The sequence below is a fragment of the Pinus tabuliformis genome, chromosome Q (assembly GCF_031772625.1).
Source record: "Pinus tabuliformis cultivar Carrire ecotype Pingquan chromosome Q, CPIR1, whole genome shotgun sequence".
NCBI lineage: Eukaryota > Viridiplantae > Streptophyta > Pinopsida > Pinales > Pinaceae > Pinus > Pinus tabuliformis.
Window position 1 is genome coordinate 769,739,657 of NC_142296.1, and position 12,431 is coordinate 769,752,087.

Consider the following 12,431-nt stretch of genomic DNA (forward strand, 5'->3'; position numbering starts at 1 on the left):
CCATAAAACAAACCATTAATTAGAACTAGATGTTAACTAGGAGTGCTAGTGACCTAATACAACTAGGAGTGTAACTCCTTATTATGATTACAACAACCTTATCTAAGAATTTAAAGCATTCTTTGACAGCTTCAACCTCATGAAGTCGAGTTTGATGAAGCATCCCTCGTGGTCACCCAACTGCCGATGACAAACCCTAGAAATTAGGGAACATGTTTCACTGTTTTTAGGTTTAGATCCTTGAAAATTGGCACGTGGGACTGAGCCTTTATCTCCTCATCCATGAAAAATTTTATGAAACTAAAGGAGGTTTTTGTAGCTCATGTTGTCCAAAACAAAAACCTCTCCTGGTTTTTTAAAACATTCCTCCAGCTGTCCAGAAATTGTCCTTGAAAAGCACGTGTCAAACAGGAAAAATCCGTTTTCTGAAATTAGGGTCTCAATGAAAGCTCAGTATCTCCAAACTGAAAACACTTATGAATAAAGTGAGATAGGTTATTGTATATGGAGAGTTTATGAAGAGAAACCTACTCATAATTCCAAAATACGTCTTCCTGTAACCAGAAACTGATCTTGAAAAATACTGCTAAAACCAGAAGACAAAGCTTGACTTTTAGCAATTTCATAGTGCAAGTTTAACCATAAATTCCTCCAACCTCAGAACGAATTTGAAGAAACTGAAAGAGGTTTTTGTATTTCAGCATGTTAGGAAGAAAAGACTCTTTCATTTTTCAAAATTGAGTTCTCAGATGCTCAGGAAAGCTTCTGGAAGTTAACTATTAAAAACAGTTTTTCTACTGAAACAGGCTGCTTCAGGGGTTTCGTAGCGCGCTACGAAGACACTGATTTCGTAGCACGCTACGAAAACAATGATTTCATAGCGCAAAACAGGATTTTTACACTATCTGTGCTACGAAAACATGGATTCATAGCTAGTTTCAAAATTTCTCCAAAATGATGTGAGATATGACTTCTAAACACATGGTGAGGTTTGTAGGACATGGAATGAGGTTGTCAAACTTTATTTGAAGATGGACACGAGACCCTAACCCTATGACTTAGACTCTAAAACATAAAAAATGACTTCACCATGACTTGACCATGACTGATACAAGAATTTAGAAACCATGTAAGTTGTCCAAATTTTTTAAGGAAGTTTTACAGTGATAACAGGTTCAATTATTCTTGCTGCAAGAATTTTGTCCAACTCTTCACAGACCTTTGATTTGTATTTTGAATTCAATCGATAGGGCCACTGCTTGATTGGCTTCGCGTCCGGCTTTAAGGTTATCTTCATCATTCCCAGGTCGCCAAGGATCCCTTTTAACTCTGTGATTTTGGTCGGGAATAAATCTTGATATTCTTGAAGTAACTCGACAACCTTCTCCACTATGGCATCATACCAATAGTCCCCAAGCGTTGCATAATTCAGCTCCTCCTTCATACCAATGTTCACCTATTTCGTTTTTAGCAGAGCGGTGATGTCGGGGCCTTCAATCATTGGTCTGTGCACCTCGTGACTCCCCTCTATTTTGGAATATTGATGTTTCTGGGGTCATCCTCATCATCTTCTACCAGTACGTTGTAACATTCTAGGGCCTGGCTCAACTAGTGTGACCAGTCTGGCTACATTATTTTTTCCAGTTCCAATGGTACTTTGAAAATGGTGGTCTTCACCACTTGCAACACATCGTCAACAGTGTCCATCCATTGGTCCTCAAACAAGAATGTTAATAGAAACCCTTTTTGCAAGATATCCCTTTCGCCTGTACCATGTCAGAGCTTTGTTTCAGTGTACCAGTTCCTTGGGATGACATCCAGGGTATGATAAAATAAGTGTACCCACTCCGGCTGGGGCTCTTCTCCATAGACCTGGGTCCATCTGGTGAGGTGCATGCACGGGTCATCTCGTCCATTGTATTTCTCAATTATTCGTTGTTCCAGCTTCAAAAACCTTATCTGCATCATCCGTCTGCAGTCGCACCAATCTTCAAAGGTTCTTTCATGTGTTCCCCACCAACACGCAGGCGTCATGTGCAACGCCCATTTTAACGCATCAAACCATTGGTGCTCTGGTACCGCACTTTCAAACGTGGTTAGGAATTCATCTACCGCTGTCAGCCCATCATACATTGGTAGTCCTCGATCCTGAGCTTTTACGTAATACAGTGACCTAGTCATCATGTTGCAGTTCAACGTTGTTACTCCGTTCAACCGATTATGCCACCGCTTATCTTCCTCATCTAAATCTGCAGTGTAGGACTCTGCATGCTCCCACGATATTATTCCTTCTACAGTCGGATTGACCCAATCTTGGTTTTGTATAGTGATCTTGTAGATACAATCCAGTTCATCATCACTTCCTTCATCACGCACAGGTTCAGTGTAGCGCGCTCCTTCAGCTGGGTCTAGCAGGATGACTATGTGGAGTGACTTCTTCTCAAATATCATTTTCTATTTCTTTAAATTAATGACCCCATTCATATCTGTGGCCCAGTCTATCCCTAACAACGTAGGGTAAGGGCTACTGTCATCCATGACTTCTATGACCTCAAAGTTTGTTTGTGTGCTCATGCCTTCTATACTGTGATTCCTTGCAGTCTCCCCATGGGCAGGATCTTCTGTTGGTTCACCATCCACAATTGAATAGGAGACCATTGTAGTGTAGGCTTGCCCATGTGCTCCCAAGTCTATTTAGGTAGCACGTTTTCATCCAATCCTAAGTCCAGAATGATCCGATCCATCTCGTAATCGCCAATCTGCGTCGTTAATCGCATTTCCCGTCCAGTACACGAAGCATGTCTCCCTAATTTTTGGACCACGCTAGGTTCACCTGACCCTGTGCACCTAGTTATCAACTCTTGTAATCCTTTAACTACCTTATTGTCATGAAGCAATTTCATGCATGTCTCTAAAAAGGTAGTTAGCATCAAGGGATCCCTTTCTGGTTCGGGTTGATCCTTACTACCTGGGGTAGAGACCTCTGCGAAGCTCTTCCTAGCTTCCAGACATGTCTCCTTGCAAACCCCTGTGTCTTCCTTGGTTAGTTTCCCCTTATCCTCCTCTGTGGCCATGCCACTTCTGAGCATTATGTTCAAGTTGGAATCTTCCTCATGCGGTTCGGACCTCATCATTTGGACATTCTGCATCATCATAGGTTGTGCTGCCCTTTTCTCACGTATCTACGATATCAGTGTGGGGCAATCTATCATTTCATGATCGAACTGCTCGTAGTAGGGGCGCGATATTCTAGTCGGGTTGGTACAATATTGCATGTAGTGCCCTGGTTCTTCGCAGCTGTAATAGATTAGTTGCCCGCAGCCCCTTCTTGGCCCCATTCCTCCCCGTCCTCGTCCTCACCCCTGGAACCCACTGTGCGCCATCGCTACAACTAGATCCTGACATTGCACCTCAGTCTACATCCTGTAGGCAGGTGTTTGATCCATCAATAATTCATAACTCTGGTAGTCTCATTCATCGTGTCCCACCGATATGCAAAAATTGCAAAATAGCTGCTAGGGGGTTTGGGTAAACTTTTGCAGTAGGTGAAAGTTGTCTGTGGTGTGCTTTCCTCCCACTTGACAGATCGCACACCAGAGTGAGGATGTCTCGCTTGGCCCTACCTGTGCCTCTATTCGCAATGGCATTGGTCCCCCCACTGCCACATAATTTACAAATATCAGACAATGGTCCTTATCGTGGCCCTGACCTTTACATTTTATGTACCACACCTTTTCACCCGCTTATGGCCTAGCCGCCTTCTCCTATTTCAAAATTTGCATCTCCAAGCATAGGTTTTGTATTTGTGCGTGGATCTGCTGAACTCCCAACCCAGGATCCTGTATCGGAGTCTCATGCAACCTCATCACTATTTCTAATGCTTCAGCCTGGGTCGAGATCTTTTGTTGTGTCAACACCATCCTCAAATGTGGCGTTAAAGATGCCACAAACCAAGCGCAATGTTGCGCATCTGTTAACATCATGTTAGCTTCTCGGATCATACTCTTCAGTCTTTAATCCAGGTCCCAAGGGGTTTCACCAGGTAGCATCACGATCTCCTTGAACCCTATTATTGACTGCATCTCTGACTTTGGCCGGCTAAACTCCTTGTTCAATGCATCCCGGATCTTCACTATTCCAACATTGGGGTGATCGCTAGAGTGCTTAATATACCAGGTCAGTGCGCAATCCTGTAGTGCACTTACCAAGGTAGGCTTACCGTAAGGTAGGCCCCTACTATGAACCAAAACTGTTCTAGACCTTCGCTTCCTACTCCTTTGAATACATGAAACTTGATTGCTCTTGCCATGTTAACTTTTGGTTTGGTGGAGGGTGTGCCAAAGCCAACCACAAACTCTTACAACTTTTGATCCAACCAATATTTAGTCCCTTTCTTCGTAGGGTTCCCCTACTCCAACATCAGACACCTCTTAGGCAGATCTCGGTCATGACAACAGAACCATTTGTTGGATAATTTGTCCCTGACCCAGGTTCGAAAGAGTTATTAGCCAAACAAATCTTGCAACTACCAGCCCTTTCGGCAACAGTGTGTGGAGCACAGGCTAAGGTCTCACCCAAGGTAGCAAGGGAGGGTGCTGGAACCAGGTTTCCACACCCTTGGGGTGTCTTAATGTGGTTTGGAGGGGTAGCAAACCGTTCCATGGCCTCGCACCACTCTGTACTCCTATCGGGCCTTCGTGTAGATCCGCACAGATGCGCTTTCTTATTAATAAATGTATTACCGATCTAATCTTCTTCTTACAGTCTTTAAGCAAACATTTAACAGTAAAACCCAATATGTGCAATCATAATTCTTAAAGATAGTCATAAACTCATAAATTCGATGCATAAACCACAATATAAACAGATCCACACTATTTCAAAATCAACACAATATTTAAGAACTGACTTATCTTTATTAATATCTTTGTTTCAGTACAATCCACGTGTTTCCCTGTGCACACAGCTATAGGGGTCTATGCACACAGCTGCAGAGCCTCTATCTAACCCCAAACACACACGACCAAGACGTACAGACTCAGAGCCACTACTACTTTCACAAACCCATAACACATTAGATCTTTTTCCAAAAAGTTGCTACTACCTAGTACCCTTAGAGCCTCGCTCTATCTATACATACTCACTTCCTATTATTTTATATTATTTTTGGGTGGACAACCCTTTGACTCGATCTACTACATTTCGCGCTTCGCACACTTCGTAGAACTTTTACAATATCATTACCCTAAATTACGGGATCTAAGCCCCAAAACCATTATGTGGGGCCTCCACTGCCCAACAACCATGTAGAATTTTTCTACAAATCAGCTAGCTCTGATACCAAGTAGAAATTCCCATTGTAGATCACCTGATAATGTAATATACTAAAGCAAAATAATTGATTCACTTCTACAAACAATTATGCGGAAGCCTAATCGAATTGAGCAAGATCAATTAAACACATATAACTGATAAGAAGAAATCAATCACACATAATATAGAAGATAACCAGGGGAAAGCCTCAGCCTAAAATCCCAACTCTGTATTATCAAGAATTAGCTCACAAGCTATCGTGCTCTCTCTGCAATCCCTCTGCTTCTCATAGACAGTCAAAGGTCTCTCTCAAACCTTCTCCTCTACCCTCCAAGCCTCTTATTTCTTTGTGCAATTTTCCTTGTGGTCTAGTGCTATCACTTGTGTGAATTGGCCTCTTCACACACTCACTAACCTCTGATCCAACTGCGCAATCCTGAAGGAGATAAATCCTTCTCCATGGATGAGTTTCCTTTATAGGAAAAAATCCATCCAACTGATAGTACACTGTCCCTCCTCTGATCTCAACTGGGTCTTTGCCTGAACTGAAATCCATGAGTTATTCATGAGAGAATATTCAGTTATCTGAAGTGCATCAATTATATGCAAGCATTCATTAACTAACTGAACTCACATTAATTTAAACAAACTGCTTAAATCAATCTAACTAGACTTGACTCAGTTAACTGAGCCAACTAATTACAACTCAAATTAGAACTCATCCTTATCTCTTTAACTAATGGATAAAATCCTCAATTAATGGATAAACTATTGCATGTCCTCACATAGACTTCATGTTTTATTTTCCACAACTAATTAACTCATGGTGAATTAATTAATTTATTTTCAAACAGCTATTAAGTTCAAATTCGAATTTTACTTCCTATTTTAGTACAGGGACTGACTAAAATTGGAATCCATCCTGAACCTATAAAAATAGCAATTCTATTTTTAGCACTTCCATTTTTCATTCCTTATTGCTCAATCCAGCATTGGTACCCAAACTGCTATTTATAGTAGTGTTATTTTTAGCACTTCTATTTTTAGCATTTCTTGTTTCTATTTTCAACACTCCCTCTCAACAAGAAAGGAATTCAACTCGAACCCGATCCTGTACCTTTGTAATATTCTGCATGCAACACCTTCTCCCAAGTGTGGTTGCTCCAGCAACTCTAGAAACAAAAAACTCCCCACTAACCTCTATGTTGGGCTAGAAACATACTCTGATGCTAAAGCTCTACCTGCTGCTGACAAGTGCTCCCTCTCTAACCTCTGAGCTACGACAACAGTCCATGCATCTCGCACCGTTTCACACCTCTCTATGCCATCCTGCACTGGCGCAACACTCTTGTGCCTCTCGCATTGTTGCAGTCTGCTAGCTCTATACAATCCTGGGACTCCTGCACTGTAGCTCTCTCTGCCGCTCCATCCTCATTTTTCTCTACACACTCAACCAGTCCTACTACTCCTTTTCGGGGCTCCTATAGCAAAGTCGAATCAAAGAGGTTGGCTACCTCAAGGATCCTGCCCCAATTCCAACCTTCATGGGACAATCACTCCACATCGCCCCACCTCCTACCTGGAGGTATGGATGCATGTGATCCCTCTACCCACCTAGCTCAAAATTTCCCCTTACTCGAGGTCTCTGCATGAGTAGATGTCTCTACTTAATCTCCCCTCAGCTTCTCTAGTTGTGGCTGCTCCACAACCTCCTGAAGCTGCTTCACCAATCGTGGCTCCTCCACAATCGTTTGAGACTTCTTCTAGCGCTGCATGTTGAGAGGTAATGTACTCTCCCTCTCAACCACCAAGTCTTCATCAGTTGCCTTGCTCCTCAAGGCTTTGTATGCATCTTGAACCTCAAGAGCATACAGGTTCTTGACTCGTGAACCAATCTGCTTCACCTATCTAGTGATGATGTGTCTAAGGAAAACCTTTCCCTTACTGAAGAGTACATCATAGCCTCTATTTTCCAACATTGCAATCGACACCAAATTTCTCTTCAGTCCTAGTACATACTTTACATCGGTCAAGGTAATGCGAGCTCCATGCTCCCTCTGAAAAAAAACTATGCCTACACCTGAGACACTATACTTTTCATCATTACCCATCGCTATGAGTATCTGGAGATATTTCTCCTCCAAAGTACTGAACAAACTCTTATCGTCAGTCATGTGGAAAGAAGCTCTACTGTCAAGAAACCAACCACTTCACACCATGGATGAAATCATGCATGAGAACAGTATGAAATCCAACTCGAACTGTAAGGCCAGTGCCTCACCTTCTGATCCATCCACGGATCCCTTCTTGGATTTCCTCAGTGGAAAATTTGTAGCAAAATGGCCCACCTCATTACAATGAAAGCATCGCACTTTCGATTTGTCAAACTTCTTCCCACCTTGGGAAGAAATGGATTGGGAAAGAGAATCCTTCTCCTTCCCCTTCTTCACCTTACTCGTTAAGGCGCAGTTTTCTTCATCATCCATGGATGAAGAACCATCTCTAGTGCTCCTTCTTATCTCCTCCTTCATCAGATTTGACCAAAGTCATTCCGAATCTGACAGTTTCTCTCTTCCATTAACCGAGTCCTGATAGCTATGCCAACTCTTAAGAAGACCGAGGAGTTCAAGACTCACCATGTCATCATCAACTGTCGCGATCCCTACACTTCCAAGCTCATCCCTGCATGTGGTGAGCTTGTTCAGATATGTAGAGATCGCGTCACCCTTTTCACACTTGATCTTCCGAAGCTTGTCTTTCAGCACCAACTTCCTTTGATTGCTGATGTTCTGATATAGATCTTTCAATGTTTTCCACATCGAAAACAGTGTCTCCTTCCCATGGAGGCTTGAGAAAATGTGGTCTTGAACTCCCTCCAAGAGGATTCTCCTTGCTCTAGCCACACATTTCTTCTGTTCCGCCAATTCTTGGGCACTAGATGTTGTAGGCTTGGGGACTTTTGTATCAATGAAGTCCTTTAATCCGTTATCCTCTAATATCGCTTCCATGCGATCCTTCCAGACTATATAGTTTGAGCTGCCATCAAGTGCATACTCTAGCCTCAAATCATTGAATGCCATTGGTGAAATTGAGATGTGATAAGAACTCGATTTCTATATTCAGGAATTACGAACTTCGAACTTCTCCCTTCTTGTATACTGTTCTTCCTTGATCACGTTTGCTCTGATACCATGTAGAATTTTTCTACAAATTAGCTAGCTCTGGTACCATGTAGAAATTCCCACTATAGATCACCTGATAATGAAATATACTAAAGCAAAATACTTGATCCACGTCTACAAACAATTATGTGGAAGCTTAATCGAATTGAGCAAGATCAATTGAACACATATAATTGATAAGAAGAAATCAATCACACATAACGCAGAAGAAATAACCAGGGGAAAGCCTCAGCCTAAAACCCCAACTCTGTATTATCATACAAGTGGAAATACAGTCTGGATTACAAAAAGAATCAGCTCACAAGGTATCTTGCTCTCTCTGCAATCCCTCTGTTGCTCATAGATAGTTATAGGCCTCTCTCAAACCTTCTCCTATGCCCTCCAAGCCTCCTATTTCTTTGCACAATTTTCCTTGGGGTCCAGTGCTGTCACTTGTGTGAATTGGCCTCTTCACACACTCACTAACCTCTGATCCAACTGCGCAATCCTGAAGGAGATAAATCCTTCTCCATGGATGAGTTTCCTTTATAGAAAAAAATCCATCCAACTGATAGTACATTGTCCCTCCTCTGATCTCAATTGGGTCTCTGTCTGAACTGACATGCATGAGTTATTCATGAGAGAATATTTAGTTATCTGAAGTGCAACAGTTATATGCAAGCATGCATTAACTAACTGAACTCACATTAATTTAAACAAACTGTTTAAATCAATATAACTGGACTTGACTCAGTTAACTGAGCCAACTAGTTACAACTCAAATTAGAATTCATCCTTATCTCTTTAACTAATGGATAAATTCCTCAATTAATGGATAAACTCTTGCATGTCCTCAAATAGACTTCATGTTTGATTTTCCACAACTAATTAACTCATGGTGAATTAATTAATTTATTTTCAAACAACTATAGAGTTCAAATTCGAATTTTACTTCCTATTTTAGTCCAGGGACTGACTAAAATTGGAATCCATCCTGAACTTCTAAAAATAGAAATTCTATTTTTAGCACTTCCATTTTTCATTCCCTATTGCTTAATCCAGCATTGGTACCCAAACTGCTATTTATAGTAGTGCTATTTTTAACACTTCTATTTTTAGCATTTCTTGTTGCTATTTTGATTTACCTTTACTCTCCTGCTAAGAACGTTTGCAACCTTTTTCCCCTTACCCTTGATGTACCTGATCTCAAATTCAAACTCACTAATAGTGGTTAACTAGCTAGCTTTCCTGGCATTAATATTCGGTTAGTCAAATAGATACCTCAATCCACTGTGATCTCTCATCAATACAAACCTCCTTCCAAGAAGATAGTGCCTCCACATCTTCAATGCATGGATGATCGTTGCCAACTCAAGATCATGAGTCGGATAATTATGTTCATGCTGATTCAATTTCTGTGACTCACAACACACTACATACCCTTCCTGCATAAGGACTCCACAAAGTCCTCTCTTGCAAGCATCTATGCACACCACAAATTATTTGTATGGATCTGCAATCTAACACTGGAGCATTCATCAACAACTTCTTCAAATGTTCAAAACTTGTTGCATGTTCCTCTGTCCATTCAAATTTCTTAACTTCTCTCTGCAGTGATGTAATAGGATATGAAGTGTGAGACAATTCCTTGATGAACCTCCTAGAATAACCTATTATCCCCATAAATTACCTTACCTCATCCACATTTCTAGGAGCTACCCACTCCATGATAGCCCTTATCTTTTCTAGATCCACTGTTATGCCTTCCTTGGAAATAACATGTCCTAAATAATGTACCTATGTCTGAAGGAAACTGCATTTTCTAAGCTTGGCATACAACTAATGTTCTCTTACCAATCTCAATATTGTTGCTAAGTATTCAACATGATCTCCCTCATTTTTATAATATATCAAGACATCATTAATGAATACAATAACAAAATTGACCAGATAAGGTCGAAACGCACTATTCATCAATCACATAAAGGTAGCTAGAGCATTAGTCAAACTAAATGGAACTACAACAAACTCATAATGCCCATACCTAGTCTAGAAAGTTGTCTTGTAAATGTCCTCTTTCTTGATGCGTACCTGATGATATCCTAATCTCATATCAATATTCGAGAACATTGTTGCTCCCTTCCACTGATCGAACAAGTCAGAAATCCTTGGCAGCGGATACCTATTCTTGATGGTCACCTTGTTCAACTTCCTGTAATCAATGCATAACATGAGAGTACCATCCTTCTTCTTCACAAACAACATAGGTGCACCCCAAGGTGATACACTTGGCCTAATGTATCCCTTTTCAATCATTTCCTTCAAGTGTAACATTATCTCTAAGAACTCTGGTGTTCTCATCATGTATGGTGCCTTTGATGTTGGTTTTTCCCCTGGTACCAACTCAATGGAAAATTCCACTTCTTTGTGAGGTGACAATTATGAAATTTCTACGGGAAACACATGTTGAAACTGCTGCAGTATCAGGTAACTTCTCAATACCTCAACATCCTCAACATCCTTACCTTTATCAATAGAAATATGAACTACAAATAACACACACCCTTTTATGTGACTACACTTTTCCTGCATAGTTGTCACCATTCTAACTAATCTTGCCTTCTTCTTACCTTGCAAGATCCTATGTTCTCCATTTCCATCCAAGCACTCAATGGCCTTGTCATAACAATTAACTTTGTTTCTATGAAGATACAACTAATCCATACCCAAAAGCATACTATATGATCCCAACTAAAATACATTCAAATGTGTTGAGGTAGGCATGCCATTCAACTCAAATGCACAAGCTCTTACCTAGTGATACATTCTCTTCTTTGTACATGTAGCCAACTACACTAACCAGTATTCTACATGCACTTCTTTATTCAAACCACACTTATCCACCAGGTCAGGACTAACATAACTATAATTAGATCCAGGGTCAATCAAAATGGAAACAACTTCATCACAAAGCTTACTGTCCATCTCAATAATAATTACCTGGTGCTCTGCCTTCTTGTTATCTAGTGTTGCATAAATTAATGGAATGCTCTGCCCAACATCCCCAACTATCTGCGCTTCATGTGCACTATATATCTGAGGCCTACCACCCTGATTTTGCTGACAATTCCTTTTAAGATGCCCCTTACCACATGTCCAACACTGCAACTGTCTTGAACCATCACATTTAATTTTTTTTCCCTCCATGTTGTGACCCATTAAACTTCTTGTAAGGTGCAACATTTTCTTTCTCACCTACATCCTAAGGACTTGTTCTTTTTGGCTGCCATTTACCTTTATATTTTTCTTTCCCTTTCCAACATTTTTGAGATTTTTTCTTATGCTTTAACTATTCATAATAACGATTTAATTTCCCAATAACTTCCTCAAGCGACCGAGGCTCATCATGCTCAATCTAATCTCTAAATGCTAATGGCAATCAGCTAATAAATCTCTAAAATTTGGCCTTCTCATACTTAAGATGTGGTACGTACCTCAACAACTCCAGGGACTTGGTCATATACTCCTAAGTTATCATCGATCCCATCTTTAGCTCATAAAACTCCTTGTATTTTCTGTTGTAGTACCACTTTGATAAGTACTTCTTTCTAAAAAGCCTTTTGAACTCATGCCAACTCAACTCCTCTGTCCTGATGCCTCTAACCTGCTTCACATCTTCCCACCAGATGTTTGATTTCCCTTTGAGGTTGAAGATAGTTATTATGGCCTTCATATTCTCTATGTATTCATGAAACTCAAAAAATTTATTCATCCCAAGTAGCCATGCCTTTGCATCATCCGATTTCTTCAAATATCCATCAAAGGTAGGTGGCTTTGCTTTCTTGAACTCATCTAGAAAATATCTTGTCACTCCTCCTGTAAGGATGATAATGATGACGATCATAGTGTCGATCAGAACAGGAACTAGAATAGAAACTATGTCTATCACTTCTCCTA